We start from the raw sequence: 15,905 nt of genomic DNA, 5'->3' as shown, positions 1-15,905 counted from the left end.
TATGAATGTATCGAGGTTGGAAGATAGATATAACTTGAAAACCTCTATGGGTTAAAGTGGGATAGGAATGGCTTGAAAATTTAAAGCAAACATGGAAAAGATTCTAGAACTTATTTTGAAACATACTTCTGGGGGAGTTCACACATGAATACTTTAGATTCTAGACTACAATCTAACTTCATGAGCTGTATCTATGTACCTCACATTTTCTTATAGAAACATATCTGAGCTTACGTTAGAATAATGACTCATCTTCCATCGGTTACTCTTTTTTCTTTTTCTAAAACATACTAGACATGTCACTTTTTTAAGAAAAATGGGTGGAACAGCATCACAACCGTGAAAATTATCTCAACTGAGTTGATCGCAGACACTAACAAGCTAACATATAGCTAATAGAACTTTAAATCTCAATTGATTGTTTGTCCAAATTGCAATGAGTAACTTTCTTGTTGATTTTGTTTAACTAATACTCCTTTTATCCTAAAATATGTCACTCTGACACATAACGTACGTTTTAACAAAACATAGCTAATTTTGTATGTGCAAGACTGCTCTTAACATAGTTAATCACGCCATTTTTCAAACTTGTGCCCTGTGAATCCCGGATACGTAGTATAGGTGCGTGCACAATTAGATACTGATACGCACGTACATAATTTTTTTTTTTAAATCAAGCATATGATTACGGGAAAAATTATGGTGCATAAGCCATAACTTATGCACAATGCATAAGGACTTCACAACCATCAGATTAATTGGACACTTGTAATAATCCTAGGAAAGAGGCATGAGCTTCATCTTCTCTCTACAAACAGCAGATCGGAGAAGAAAGGGAAGGGTGGTCGAAACACCTCCGGCGCGGTGGTCGGTCGGAGAGCCGCCACGCTGGAGTATTTTTATTTTTTTTTTTACTTTGTTCTGAAATTTTTTATACCAAATCACTCCTCTTTCTCTTCTCTACTCAGATCTACAAACAAAAACACAAAGATGAACAAAACAAGCTCGATCTACAGTTTTAGAAACCGAACAGAACGCGAAGATGAAGCTCTGGCGTAATTGAAGATTCTGTTTGAACGTGATCGCAGAGGAAACACGATCGCTGGGTTTGTTTCAATTGTTTCAATTTTTCTACCGATTGTTTCAAATTGTTTGTTTCAATTGTTTCAATTTTTCTACCGATTGCAAACGTGAGCAGAATAATGAAAAAAGCTTTACCGGCGAACACGAAGATCTCGAAAGATGCTAAGGAAACGGTGCAGGAATGTGATTTTCGGCGGTTCTGTTTTCAACTGCACCCTGCTGGATCAAAGAAAACCATTAAGTACATCTAATGGTTTTCCACAGCAAAATGGTTTTGGCATTCTGGTACGGTGATGACGGTGATGATGATGAACGACAGTGTTGATGATGAGATTGAAGATTCTGGAAACCATTTCCACAGCAAAATGGTTTTGGAGTACAACTCACAGAAACCATTTCCATAGCAAAATGGTTTTGGCATTCCGGTACGGTGATGATGATTGAAACGAACCGTTTCACTTAAAAAAAAAAGAGAGGAATAAAATAAATGAATAAGTTTTAATAATAATTTTTTATATATATATATTAACACAACACACACGTGTGAGAAAACAACACACATAAGAAAAAAAAATCTACCCTTTCCCTCATTCTTACTCCCTCCCTCCCTCCCGTAGCTCTCTGTTCCCACCTTTCCTTTTCATTCTTTTTCTTCTTCCTTTTCAAAATCATCAAATTATATCACCAAATCAAACATCCTTAAGAAAACTCTACATCTAAGTTAAGCTATTTCATGGTACAAGCTCTATTTGGTAGAATTTTGGGATTTGAGTTTGTGCCTTGGGAAAGAAGAGGAATACCCATATGGTGAAAGTTGTTCATTGAGACTTCTTGGAGGTATATTTATCAATTTACAACTCAATTAGTGTATATTGAGGCATGATTAGTGTTAGAAATTAATTGTTGAGATTAGTGTAGATGAAATTGGGATTTTATGGTTAACTATAATTAGTGAAGTAGTAGTATGAGTTTCTAATTCATGAGAATATATTATTGATGCTCAGATATGACATTGGACGCTTCAGATGGTTCTTCAGGAGTTGTTAGAGAGAAAACTTAGTTTATTCGACATAACAGTGAGTTGATAACGATCATTATCGCATATTTTCACTATTAATATTATTGATATTTTGATAATTTTGTATGTTTAAGTGTTTATAAAAATGGGGAACACACCCTTTGAATTTTTTCTTCTAAATGATGCTCATGTTTAAAATCATCGATATTATTATGGTCTCTATTTGAATTTATCTTTGATTTATTGGGCAAATGGTTGAAATTGAGATTTGGTTGCATATATTATGACATGTGTTTTGGAGATATGGGAAATACGTTTTTGGAAACTTACGATATTAATATGAGCTCTATTTGAATTTGAATATTACTTGCGATTTATAAAGTAGAGGGATTGAAATGGAGAAATTGATTGTATGTATTTTCATAGTAGTTTTGATATGTTGTGAAACGTGGTTTTGAAATATGCATCTTTGAAAGGATTCGATATTAATATGTACGCGATTTGAATTTGGATTTACTTATGATGATAAGTAGTAGACTTTCGATTTAGTTTTGATGAACGTATTTTGATATAAGTTTTGTTATGTTGCGAAATATGATTTTAAACGTGTATTTTAAGAACGGTGTTTGAAAATTACGGTTATAATGACGACGACCTAGGTGCACCTAGTATGTGATTTCAATTAGGTATCGTTACCCCGTTAGATGGAGCCGCCCCTATGGATAGGCCGCCATTAGGAGGAGAGGGCTATCAACGAGAGGTAAACTACCTAATTGAAAATGTTTTACACTTGTTTTGAGTCGAGAGAAAAGAGCTATCCGTTAGATGGAGCCGCCCCTATGGAAAGGCCACCATTAGGAGGAGAGGGCTATCAACGAGATGGAGCTAGTTCTCGATTCACCCATTTTTATTATTTTCACTAAATTGAGTTTATTATAAAAATATTTTTGTTTTGAGTTGAGAGAAAAGAGCTATCCGTTAGATGGAGCCGCCCCTATGGAAAGGTAACCATTAGGAGGAGAGGGCTATCAACGAGATGAAGCTAGTTCTCAATTCACCCATTTGATTATTTTCACGAAAGTTGGATTTTTATACTCTAAAGTTTATTATCTTGGTATTATTAAATGGAATTTGATTTTATATTCTATTTGGATTTGATTATTTCGATTCCTTTTTCATTATACGCGTTTTATATATTTTCTTTAAAGTTGTGGATTTGGGTTCGCTTCTCTACAACATTGGAATCTTGATATAGTCTTATTTGGTTTGATAAATTTACAAAGATTTCGAATCTTCATGGCACACTTGATTGTGAGTTTATTACATTTTTATACGGTTAATAACTTTGTAAATTAAAAATTTGATTTGAGAAAAGTAAGTAATCGTGCCCATGTGTGTTTCCCTTCTAGTGGTGGTGGTTGTTGTCTCTCACTAAGTCATTGTGACTTACTCTTTCATTTTCTATTTTTTTTCAGATTTCCAATTAGCTAAGTAAGAGCTGCTAGTAGACTTGAAGTTCATCTGTGTCACTCTTGGTGGTAGGTTTCCTTGATGATTGTCTCTCTTGTTTATGTATATGTTGAATCAGAGTATATGCAGCTATTTGGAGTTTAGGATTGTTTATTTCTAAGATGTACAAAGATGTAAATATGTCATTTTGGAACTCTGGATGAGAATACAGGTTCATAAGCAGGATTAAAATCTTGAAAAATATTAAAAATACAGAGGATACTCTGTCGAAATTCCAGTGGATATTATTTTAAATATAAGTCAATTTGTAAATTGTTTAAATTATAGTTTGTCTAGTGTCGATAATAGGCTTGCCGGACTAGAATGTTCTAGTTCGTGCGCCGGTCACGATTATGAATTTTGGGTCGTGACAATGATGAACGACAATGTTGATGAAATTGAAGATTCCAGTGGTGATGATGATGAACGACAGTGATGATTCAATTTGTTTTCGCGTTTGGAGGTGTAGGAAGCAATTATGTTGGGATTTATGCATGGTGCATAAGGATTTCCTTATGCACCATAACCACTCCCATAAGATAACCTCTAAATTTCTATATTTTAGAGATTGATAGATCTATTTATGGGAAGTGCAATTTTCGCTTCCTGTTCTAATCATACAATATAGGATAATGCTAGTTTTAGCGATAACATTATAGCCAAATTATCCCAAAGTCATTCTCATTGGCCATGTATCTTGTTTTCCACCCAAGTCCTAGTTAAAATTGCCTCATGTATTCTATGCACAACTCTAAATAGCGACACGCCGTCCTCGTGAAATTTCCCGACGGATTTTCTCACTATGTATAGCAATCCCCTTCAATATACTAACCAAATCAAAGAATATAACTAGAAAATTACAAGTACAAACTATTATAAAGAAAAACAGAAAGGGCAAACATCATACAGTTTTAGATCCTCTGCCATGCTTTTAATATCACTTAACTATAATATCAGGTCAATATTCTTAGGAAAAGAATCTTGTTATTGCGCCTTCTCTTCTTGCCAAAGTTCTAATTTATTACTCTCATTGATGCTCTGAAACAATAAAGTTATAGCACGAGTTCTTTTAAAAGGAGCATCTAGCATTTTTTTTTTCCTTTAAAATGAGAATTCAATGGATAACCGTATTTGTAGTAAAAATACATGTCTTTTTAATTACTACTTTTGAAAAGTATAATATTCGTTTGATTGGTATATTTTCTGAAAGTGTTCAACAAAACATTTTCTCATTTCTAGTTTTTAAAATTGCAAAATGAAAAAACACAATCAATCTAACCATGTGTCTGACTGCATAGAACAAGTATCACAAATCACAGAAACCAGTCATGATTGCATCTCATTTAGATTTTGCACCTTACGTTACTCCTCGTCTCATAGACATAGGAGATAGGACTCCAAACTAGACCGACTGAAGCCACACAAAGTTTGTGTATAACAAGATCTCTCAGAAAAACACAATTCATACCACGATGGAAAAATGTAACTTCGTACTGACTGTATCTGATTCAATACTGCAAATTTAGTTGAACTCGAACTTTAATTCTTGCCTACTACCTTGAGATCCAAGTAAAGGACCAATCTGAAAAGAAGTGATCAACAAATGTGTAAGCATATACCAACCAGTATGCGTGCAGGTAATGCATACTGAATTAAAAGCACAAGGAATGGTGCTAAATCTACCACATAGAAAGCTGATTCTGGATTTTATTCTTACGTCTAATTAGTTTTACAACATTAGATTTCTTTGATGTCAGAACAAGCAATAATCACAGACAACATAGTAACGAAGTCTATGCCTAATTCAGAAATAGGGTGAGGTGTCTTTGCTATGGCCCCATGATCCATTCAAGTTAATTTTCTACCTTGATGCCAATAAATACAGAAATCAGAAAAAAAATTTGGAGATCTTTACAAACATGAATCTATGACAGCTTGAAGACTATGACGCCTAGATACTCCAAAAAATAAAAAAGGAAAAGTATCGATGTTGTACCTGTATCGAGCACCATACTCATGTTTTATACTATTTCTTAGAAACTTTGTTTTAAGATACTTCCTAAGTGGTTCTTGAAACTTGTTGAGTTCTACAAATATGATTTTGTTGATATACAAACACAGGGTTTAGAATATAGTATGACATAAGCGGAAACTATATTATTTTTGTTATAATCACAAGTATCTTCTTAGAAATTGTGATCATCACAGTTATACATTAATAATGAATGATCAATGTATGTTCCTTTACAAATATTCTACATCTGTACAAATTGTTTGTTCTATAAAATTTGTTAAGGTACGTACTTGTGTTGTATCAGACCAAGTCATTGTTTAAATACTCCCCGGGCACTTCCTGAAACATCTTTATAGTTCTACTAAATGTACTTTTGTTAATCCATACATATGGTTTATAATATAGCACAAATTATCTTTTTTTTTTTTTTTTCAAATAATCACAAGTACATTGTTATAAATACGGAGTGATTAATGTCTCCTTCTTTACAAGCATACTTCATGCATCTGTATAAGGTTTTTGTTTTATAAAGGTTTGTTAAGATATCTAGGCTATATAGTATCCTCTATTTCAAAAATATCTTTGTAGCCGTGTTGTATTATACCCATGTCATACTATATTTGTATCTATAATCCAGGCTTCAATGCTTCTATTCTATAAATAGATTATTCGAAATACCAGCTCAAAAGGGAAAGCTCTTGATTGTGCTAACGATGAATATATCTATCAAACATAAACTTTTCTGTGAATTTAAACATTAAAATAAAGGTAAAAAAGCTCACATAGATTTACATATTAAAATATACCGAGAAGAAACTGAGCTTCACATTAGCCAAATGTTATAAACTGAGCATACCGTGAAGAAACTAATTTTGGCAAATGTTCAATTTCAGGTAGTAGTTCATATTGATTTGCGTCGAAAAGCTTCCAAATGGAACAAATTAGTTAGTTTGCTGGAGTTGCAGGACTGCTGTACTTGGAACTCACCTTATATCAAACCAAACTACAAGCAAACAACTTGATCCAATTCACACAATTAGACAAAATCAGATCAGGCTTGAAACCCAAGTTTTGACACAGATCACTATAAAAGAAAGTAAAAAGTGAAATTCTGGCTGGCTGGCACAGATTACGAATGTCGAATGAGATGTTTAGAACATCGTGCTAGCAGTGGACATAAATAAACAAGGAAAATAAAAGACAAGAAAGTAAATGGCACAGTGAGTTTGTTAACCCAGTTCGATGCAACGTCACCTACTCTGGAGGCTACCAAGTCAGGAGGAAATCCAGTAGTGTAGTCCTTATTCTCTAGCTCTCAGCAAACTCCTCGTTTACACTAAAGACCTTGGACCTACCCGTCTTGACTTTAACCTAGGAACTCCTAGATCTGAGATCCCATCTCACTCCCTACAACCAATCACAGCCCCTGTGATTATTAGGTTACAAACACAAACAAATCAGATGAAGTTACCTTCAAACACGATCTACCTAACACCTTGCTTCACAGCTTTGGTGTAGTCTACAATCTAGCTATCTCTTTGCTTTAAAGCTTCAGAGAAGTGAACAAATTACAACTCAAAACTCAGTCCTAAACATGTATCAACATGATACACGAAAGGCTCACAAATACCAAAGACTCAAAACCTTAAAAGTTCTAAACATGAAATGACGACTTCGGTGATGAATTAGGTCTTGAAGTCTTGTTTATATACTGAAGCTATACGGGTCAAATAGTCTTGTTGGGCTTCAGAACAAAAGTAGATCCAAAAGCTGATCTACGTAACAAATATGGAAACTCCTAAAAAGTATGGACATCTTTAGGAACAATCTAAACACATCCAAAGTTTTCAAAATTGTTGTCACAACTTTAGTAAATAACAAAACCAACTGATTCTGTACCAAAAAGCACGCAGCTTGGCCAACAAGAAATAAGGCGTGGTTTCCTTAAAAAGATAAAGCGTGCATGAATCTTGGCACAACTTCAGGGCACACTGAACTGTACTAGGATGTTGGAACATCGTATCCAACATCACACATGAATATTTGTTTTAGCAAAAGTGAAGCCAACACACAAATATCCATCAATCTCCCCCTTTGGCAAATTTTTGGCTAGAACAAACTGAGGCCAATCCAAACAAAGACGAGAGATAACACACATCCATTTCTTCAATCAACATAAGCAAACAACCATGAAGAACGGAACACATCTTGCAGAACTTACACTAAAGAAACTCAGAGGTGCAACAGCAGAAACAACACACATCATATGCCTCACAAAAACAGAATGGGAAAATTAAATTCCCACATAAACATGCAGACAATTGGATGTTTTCAACCATAGAGTGACTACTAACAAACATATACTACTCCCCCTGAATACAAGCATGCATAATAAGGAGAACTTCACATGCAAACATATGTTTTCAACATCTGGTACAACATCAGGCAAAAGAAAACAAACACATCTACTCCCCCTTTTTAGCCATAAATTCTGACAAACTAATCAGAAAACTCCACACACTTTGGTCATTACTTTCCGATCCATCATTCTTATCACCAACATACACATTATTACCATCCTCATGATCAGAATCCTTCTTACTTTGGGAGTTTACATCATCAGAGGCTGACCCAACCACAAACATTATTTGATCAAGTGGAACTAGGGATGTTGTAACATCCGACACAACATCTGGTGCAATAGCAGTTTTAAAAGCAAACACAAAAACACTTTTATCAACATCAGCAACATTCAAACTAGACTGAACAAGGTTGCCAGACTTAGTCAAAATAGGTGGAACACTAATCGGCACAGAGGAAGTCACATCAGAACTTACTTTAGGATTTTTGGGTTTCCATTCTTTCCTAGCTTGAACACTCTTACCACTGACCTTTGGTTGAACATGAGTCTGAGGATACAATTTATAACAGTATGGCCTTATGTGACCAAATCTACCACAATGGTGACATATCCAAGGTGATTTCTTTTTGTTTTTAGAATTCTGATGTTCTTCAGGATGCTTCAACATTGGTTTAATAGAAGCAATATTTGTTCCTGCAGCACCTACAAATTTGATATATTTGTCCTGCTTTTGCTTTCGTATCAACCCATGATCTTCTAAGGCATAGGCAAAATTCATGTTCCGTTGTTTCTGGTTTAGAGGTTCATAATCAAAACCTATTCCATTTGCTTTTCCTTTAACTTGACCTTCTAAATTTTATCCAGCACACCAGTACCAGTTGTCATCATCCTTACTTGTTTCTTAACATGTTCAAGTTGTGAGTTCAGAAGTGTTACCTCATCATTGAGTTCAGAGATTTTTGCCAGATGATTACTTCTTTCAGCTAGCAGTTGACTATTTATCTTCTTCTGTTCTACTAGCATCTTGGAGACCTCAGCACTTCTAGCATATAAACCTTTATAGGAGGCAGCTAACTCATCATAAGTTAACTCTTCATCATATGATTCAGTGTCAGAAAAAACTCTACCAGTCATGGCAATCACCTGCTTAGTAGATTCACTTTCAACATCTCTGTCTGGGACATCTTTATAAGACTTACATCTTCCGGTCAAAGCTGTTACACGATTGGAATATTCATCATTGTTTCTATCCCTTCTTTGAGACTCACTGTTTCTGCTGATGTTGAGATGTTCTGAACATTTGGCCTCGACTTTTTGTCAATCATCTCCAACACTTTGTTAAATTCTCTACCAAGACGCATAATTGCATCTAAAATAATTTCATCAGTCTCCGTTTCACATTGAACATCTTCCTCATTAGTGTTAGAAACGAAAGCTATGTTTTTCTTCTTAAATCCATTGGCTAATTCAAAAGTTTGAAGAGATCCTATTAGCTCATCAACCTTTATATTGGGGATGTCTTGTGCTTTGTAACACCCCGTTTTCCCAACATAGAAATTTCATAAATAAATCAGAGTTTTTCAACATAAAACGGAATGTCACATTCTTTTCTTAAAAATCATAAATGGAATAAATAATAATTTATCCTTCAAAAATCATTCAACATAAGTATTTCTAAACTTTGCAGCGGAATTAGTTCAATATCATAAAAATAGTCTTTGGCACCAAGGCCTCATCACTATAGTCTCATAAATAGTCTAAACATCATGATTTGTTCAATCCGACAACTTCATTATAATTCTCATAAAAACAATACGTAAGGAATAGAAAGTAAAGACATAATCCCCATCCCGTTACGCATCAGAGCACCTAAGACGACACGGCGGAGATTACTCACAACAACAGCTAGTCCTGGTTACCTGCGCGTTACCAACGTAAGGGCAACATTCAAACAGGAGGGGTGAGATTTCTCAAACAATAATATAAAGCATATAAATCATATAAAGTACATTCAACAACTTAAACATCCTATAATTCATTAATCATATCTAGCAACTTAAACTTCCTTAACTAGTATCATTATTCTTCCTACATTAGTCATATACTTCATATTATATCATCATATAAATATCATCACATATCTACAAATATTAGTCGTAAGCATTATCATATATCCTTTTAATCATAACATCTTAATCATAGACATAAACATCATCATATAACATCAAGTACTAATCATAACCATCTCATAACATTATATATCAACCATAAACATAATCACAAACAATCCGTCTTAAATATAATCACGAGGAATCATCATACATCATCATTAGTAAACGTATAACATCTTATCATAATTCACATATCAGCATATCATAAATCACATAGCATCTTATCATAACAACTTCATATTCAACCATCATAAACAAATCATAATCAACATCATCATCAATCCTAAACAACATCATCGTCAAACATCATCATCATAATCAAACATCATCATTAAACATGAACAACATCACCGTCAAACATTATCATCAAAATCAAACATCATCATCGTCAAACATCATCATCATAATCAAACATCATCATCAAACATGAACAACATCATCGTCAAACATCATCATCAAACATGAACAACATCATCGTCAAACATCATCATCATAATCAAACATCATCATCAAACATAAACAACATTCTTAATCAAACTCATCATTCACTTCATATTCAATCTTAAACAACTTCATAGTCGACTCGACACTTGACTTGACAATGCGACTCAACTTGACAATGCAACTCTTAACAACTTAAATCATCGTAAACTTCTTGATATGCAAATGCATGTGGTACCATTCAGGGCATCAAGCCCCCAACATATATGAGCGTAAATAGGCTCTTCAACAAGTGAGCAAAAAGTTGCCGGACCTCAAGCCCCCAACGTAGATTGAGCATTAAGCTGCCGGGCCTCAAGCCCCCAACGTAGTTTGAGCATTAAGCTACCGGGCCTCAAGCCCCCATCTTTAATGAGTATGCAATGGACTCAATCTTCCTACAACTTGACAACTTAAACAACATCATGAACATCTATGACATCCTAACATCTTGACATCTTGACAACATAACATCTTAACAACTTGATGACTTCATAATGACTCGACGACTTACCAACTCTTATCATCTTAACGTCTTAACATCTTAACATCTTAGCATCTTGACAACATATGGATCACATAAATAATTCATGTCATATCATAATATAACAATATCAAATGATAATAAACAACATCTTAAAACATCATATTCATCAATCATAAACAACTTCATATAACATCGTATTTAAACATCGACAATAATTCACTATGTATCTTTGTAAAAACATAATAAATTATCCACAACCTATTTTCATGTCAAACCAAAGCTACTGAAAAGATATCACAAATATCAACAAATTTAATGTTTACAACAAAGATCAATTCAAAACAGAAACATATGAACAAAACGCAAAAACATGAAACAGAGAATGTTGTCACCGTACAATTTTGCTAAGACCTCCCTGTAGTATTTTCATCATAACTCACAGACCAAACATCAATTTCACGTCAAACCAAAGCCAATTGAAAGCTAACAAAATTATCTAAAATTTTCATGTTTACGCCTAAGACCAATTCTGTATCGATCAATACCAGTTTTCATTTTAATTCGGAAAAGTTGTGCTGACAGTCCATAAGAATTCACTGTGACCTATGTGCAGTAATTTGACCATAACTCAAGTTCTATAAATCGTTTTGACGTGAGACCAACGGCATTAGAAAGCTAACATCCATACCTATTTCATGTTTACACCTAAGACCAATTCCGCACTGATCAATACCAGTTTTAATATCAAAATTCGGGCAGAATGCAGATTTTCTTCAAGTTTCACCTAATCTCATGGTGCTAACCTCAAAACTATTTCCAATAATCATCTTATGGATTATCTAAGGTCTGTACACAATTTCTACATCAATTCAATAAGTTTTCATCATCTAATCATAAAATCTCTCTCAAAACCCTAATTCTCAAATTCTCACAAACTCTCCCTAACTTGTTAGATGTAATCTAATGATTTAACAACTTAATATTAATGCAAGATAGTCTCATCCTCACCTTAGATTAATTCCTAAATCAGCGGCAACGTTCTTCTTTCCTAAGGTCTTCTCCTCTTCTCTTGACTTTTCTCTCCTCTTCTCTTCTTTCTTGTTCTCCTCTTTTCCAAAAAGCGGTTTCCAGTAAACTCTTTCTAACCTATGCTTCTCTATTTATAATACTAAAATATTCTTCCCAAATCTATTTAGGCCCAACAACTTATTCTTCTTTCTATTCTAACCCCAAATTCCACTCACACTAATAATCCTCATATTCTAATGAATAATATTTCTCTACTAAATATATATCTCTCCCACTTGATAATATTAATACACCAAATAACATATATATTTCCACATAAAATAACAATATATTTCTGCACCAAATGACATATATATTTCTACACAAAATAACAGATATATTTCTACACCAAATAACATATATATTATGCTAGTAAATATCAACATATAACATAACAAAATATCACTCAACAAAATATATTAACTAAATTATAAAAAGACATCTAATCCCAATAAATCATATATCCCTCATATAAATCATATAAATACATAAATATATTCTAAAACTAAGTAAAATAATTAAATAAAAAGGAGGGCGTTACATGCTTCTTCAATCACAATCACCTTCATATCAAATTTCTTAAGTAAAGATATGAGAATCTTTCTTACGAGCTTATAATCAGACATCTTTTCCCCAAGTGAGTCAAAGGAGTTAGCAATATCAAGAATGTTCAAGTAATAATCATGTATGTTCTCATCCTCCATCATTTTTAGATTTTCAAACTTGGTAGTTAGAAGTTGAAGCCTTAACATTTTCAATTTAGATGTACCTTCGCGTGTAGTTTTAAGAATTTCCCAAGCATCCTTAGCCACAGTGCATTGCTTGATCAATCTGAACATGTTCTTATCCACTCCATGGAATAAAGCCTTCAAAGCCTTCGAGTTTTCAAGAGCTAGTTCATCTTCTTCCTTGGACCACTCTTCTTCTGGTTTCAGATCAGTTGTTTTGTTTCCATCTTTTGTCAAGCACAACAGGATATTCCCAACGCTTTAGAATTGCTTTCCATGTCTTTTTATCTATGGATTTGAGGAAAGCACTCATGCATGATTTCCAATCATCATAGTTGGATCCATCCAACAAAGGTGGTCTGTTCACAAATCCTCCTTCCTTGACCATAATGCCAGAAAGTATCTTCTCTGGATCTCTCCCTAAAACAGGCAGGGTGCCTGCTCTGATGCCAATTGAAATTATGGCTGACTAGCAACAGAATGTTCTACGAGATGTTCCAACACTCGGCACAGATTACGAATGTTGAATGATATGTTTAGAACATCGTGCTAATAGTGGACATAAATAAACAAGGAAAATAAAAGACAAGAAAGTAAATGGCACCGTGAGTTTGTTAACCCAGTTCGGTGCAAAGTCACCTACTCTGAGGGCTACCAAGCCAGGAGGAAATCCACTAGTGTAGTCCATATTCTCTAGCTCTCAGCAAACTCCTCGTTTACAATAGAGATCTAGGACCTACTTGTCTTGACTTCAACCTAGGAACTCCTAGATCTGAGATCCCATCTCACACCCTACAACGAATCACAGCCCCTGTGATTATCAGGTTACTAACACAAACAAATCTAATGAAGTTACCTTCAAACAGGATCTGCCTAACACCTTGCTTCACAGCTTTGGTGTAGTGTACAATCTACCTATCTCTTTGCTTAAAAGCTTCAGAGAAGTGAACAAATTACAACTCAAAACTCAGTCCTAAACATGTATGAACATGATACACGAAAGGCTCACAAATAACAAAGACTTAAAACCCTAAAAGTTCTAAACTTGAAATGATGGCTTCGGTGATGAATTAGGTCTTGAAGTCTTGTTTATATACTGAAGCTATACGGGTCAAATAGTCTTGTTGGGCTTCAGAACAAACGTAGATCCAAAAGCTGATCCACGTAACAAATATGGAAACTCCTAAAAAGTAGGAACTTCTTTAGGAACAATCCAAACACATCCATAGTTTCCTAAATTGTTGTCACAACTTTAGGAAATAACAAAACCAACTGATTCTGTACCAAAAAGCACGCAGCTTGGCCAACAAGAAATAAGGCGTGGTTTCCTTAAAAGGATAAAGCGTACATGAATCTTGGCACAACTTCAGGCCACACTGAACTGTGCTAGGATGCTGGAACATTGTATCCAACATCACACATGAATATTTGTTTTAGCAAAAGTGAAGCTAACACACAAATATCCAACAAAAAGGGATTAAAACGACACATAATAAAGATGAAAAAAATTAACTTATCATAAAAAAAACACTAAAAAATTTAAGATTTTTTTTTTTTTTAGTAAAACCCTAAAAAGTCCGGTTACACCTTGAAAGGACAAATATACCCTTAAAAAGTACTCCATCCGATTGTAAAAAAAAAAAAAAAAAGTACTCCATCAGTCCTATTATGATTTACCCATTTGTAAAAAGATGTTTCAAAATAAACCACCAATTTCACTTTTCAATGCAATATTAACTACCTTTTTTTCAAATGTACCCTCTAATTAATATTATTTCCATCATTCTCAATTGAATATCTTTTACTTTTCATTTATGATCATAGTGAATGCATCAATACTTACAAGAGTAGTTTAGAAAACATTTTTCTCTCTATTTCATCTATACAGTTTTTTTAATTCACGTGAAATGATCAAATAAGTCACTTATGAGACGGAATAAAATTTCCAAATGTACCGAAAACCCTTCATAAACCCATAAGTTATGTGAACCAACTTATGTATCAAGTTATCTTCATTCACGCAGAGTTAGTTCGCGAACTCGGTCTACATAGCCTAGGTAAATAAATAAGTTATGTGAACTTAGATTGTATATGGTATGTAAACTTGACGTTCAAAGTTTTTAAAACATTAATGCATACGTCTAATTTCACTTTAAGATTGCATTAAGCAATCTGAATTGAACATAAGATAATAATTGAATATACCTTGTGAATGGCGGAATCAAGAAGCATTTGGGATTCATGGGATTAAAGTGGCAAAGATCCCGTGGCATTTTTGTCTCTATATCTATCTTATAACCAATCATTCTCTCTCATCAAAATACACTAAAGCCACCAAAACTCAAAGTTACCCAAGTACTTTCCGCAATGAAAAAGGAACTCTACACTTTTTGTTTCACGCATTTGGGTTTCGTACAAAGCAAACAATGGTGTGGGATTTTTGAAAAGTCCATATATATGCGCTAAGATATCCTTATTTATAATTTGTTTTTTTTAAAAAACTTGGTATCCGGTCAAAGAACTGACTCCTTATTCTACTTCTTATTTTAACAAAACCTATAAAACCCTTCTTATTTCGACGGTACCCTAAATTTTTACTTAGTGATGCATGAAATGTAGGAAATTAAGGGTTCATGTACACACAAAATTGGCTCCCGTTCTAAGTTTATGTTGAATTTCTGCAAGATCACGAGTTTAAGACTACAATTTTATACTTCCTTTGGTTGATTATTTATGATTAGTTTGATTTTGTGTTTGAATTTGACGAGTTTTCTTGCAAATTTTTGTTTTTTTTGTTTATTTTGACTGCAGAGATGAAGGTAAACTTGGTTATTTAAGTTTCTGCAAACTGAGTTTACATAAACATATGCAAACTCAATTTACATAAAATTTGAGTTTCTAAATGTACGTAAAATTTATCAATGTAGGCATACATCGATTTACGTAAGAATACACAAACTGAATTTGGATAAATGTATACGTATG

General features: G+C 33.9%; 1 long non-coding RNA gene across 1 annotated transcript; it reads left to right on the top strand.

The window, feature by feature from the left end:
* Positions 1 to 1,655: 1,655 nt before the first annotated feature.
* Positions 1,656 to 3,883, top strand: LOC146937947 (uncharacterized). The gene is made up of 3 exons (XR_015033337.1): positions 1,656 to 1,920; positions 2,088 to 2,159; positions 3,577 to 3,883. It is a non-coding gene; the product is annotated as an uncharacterized LOC146937947 (long non-coding RNA).
* Positions 3,884 to 15,905: the final 12,022 nt, after the last annotated feature.

The sequence above is a fragment of the Medicago sativa genome, chromosome 3, assembly GCF_051527215.1.
Source record: "Medicago sativa cultivar Bolivia chromosome 3, Bolivia_mono, whole genome shotgun sequence".
Lineage (NCBI taxonomy): Eukaryota > Viridiplantae > Streptophyta > Magnoliopsida > Fabales > Fabaceae > Medicago > Medicago sativa.
This window is presented reverse-complemented; position numbering and strand designations above follow the sequence as displayed.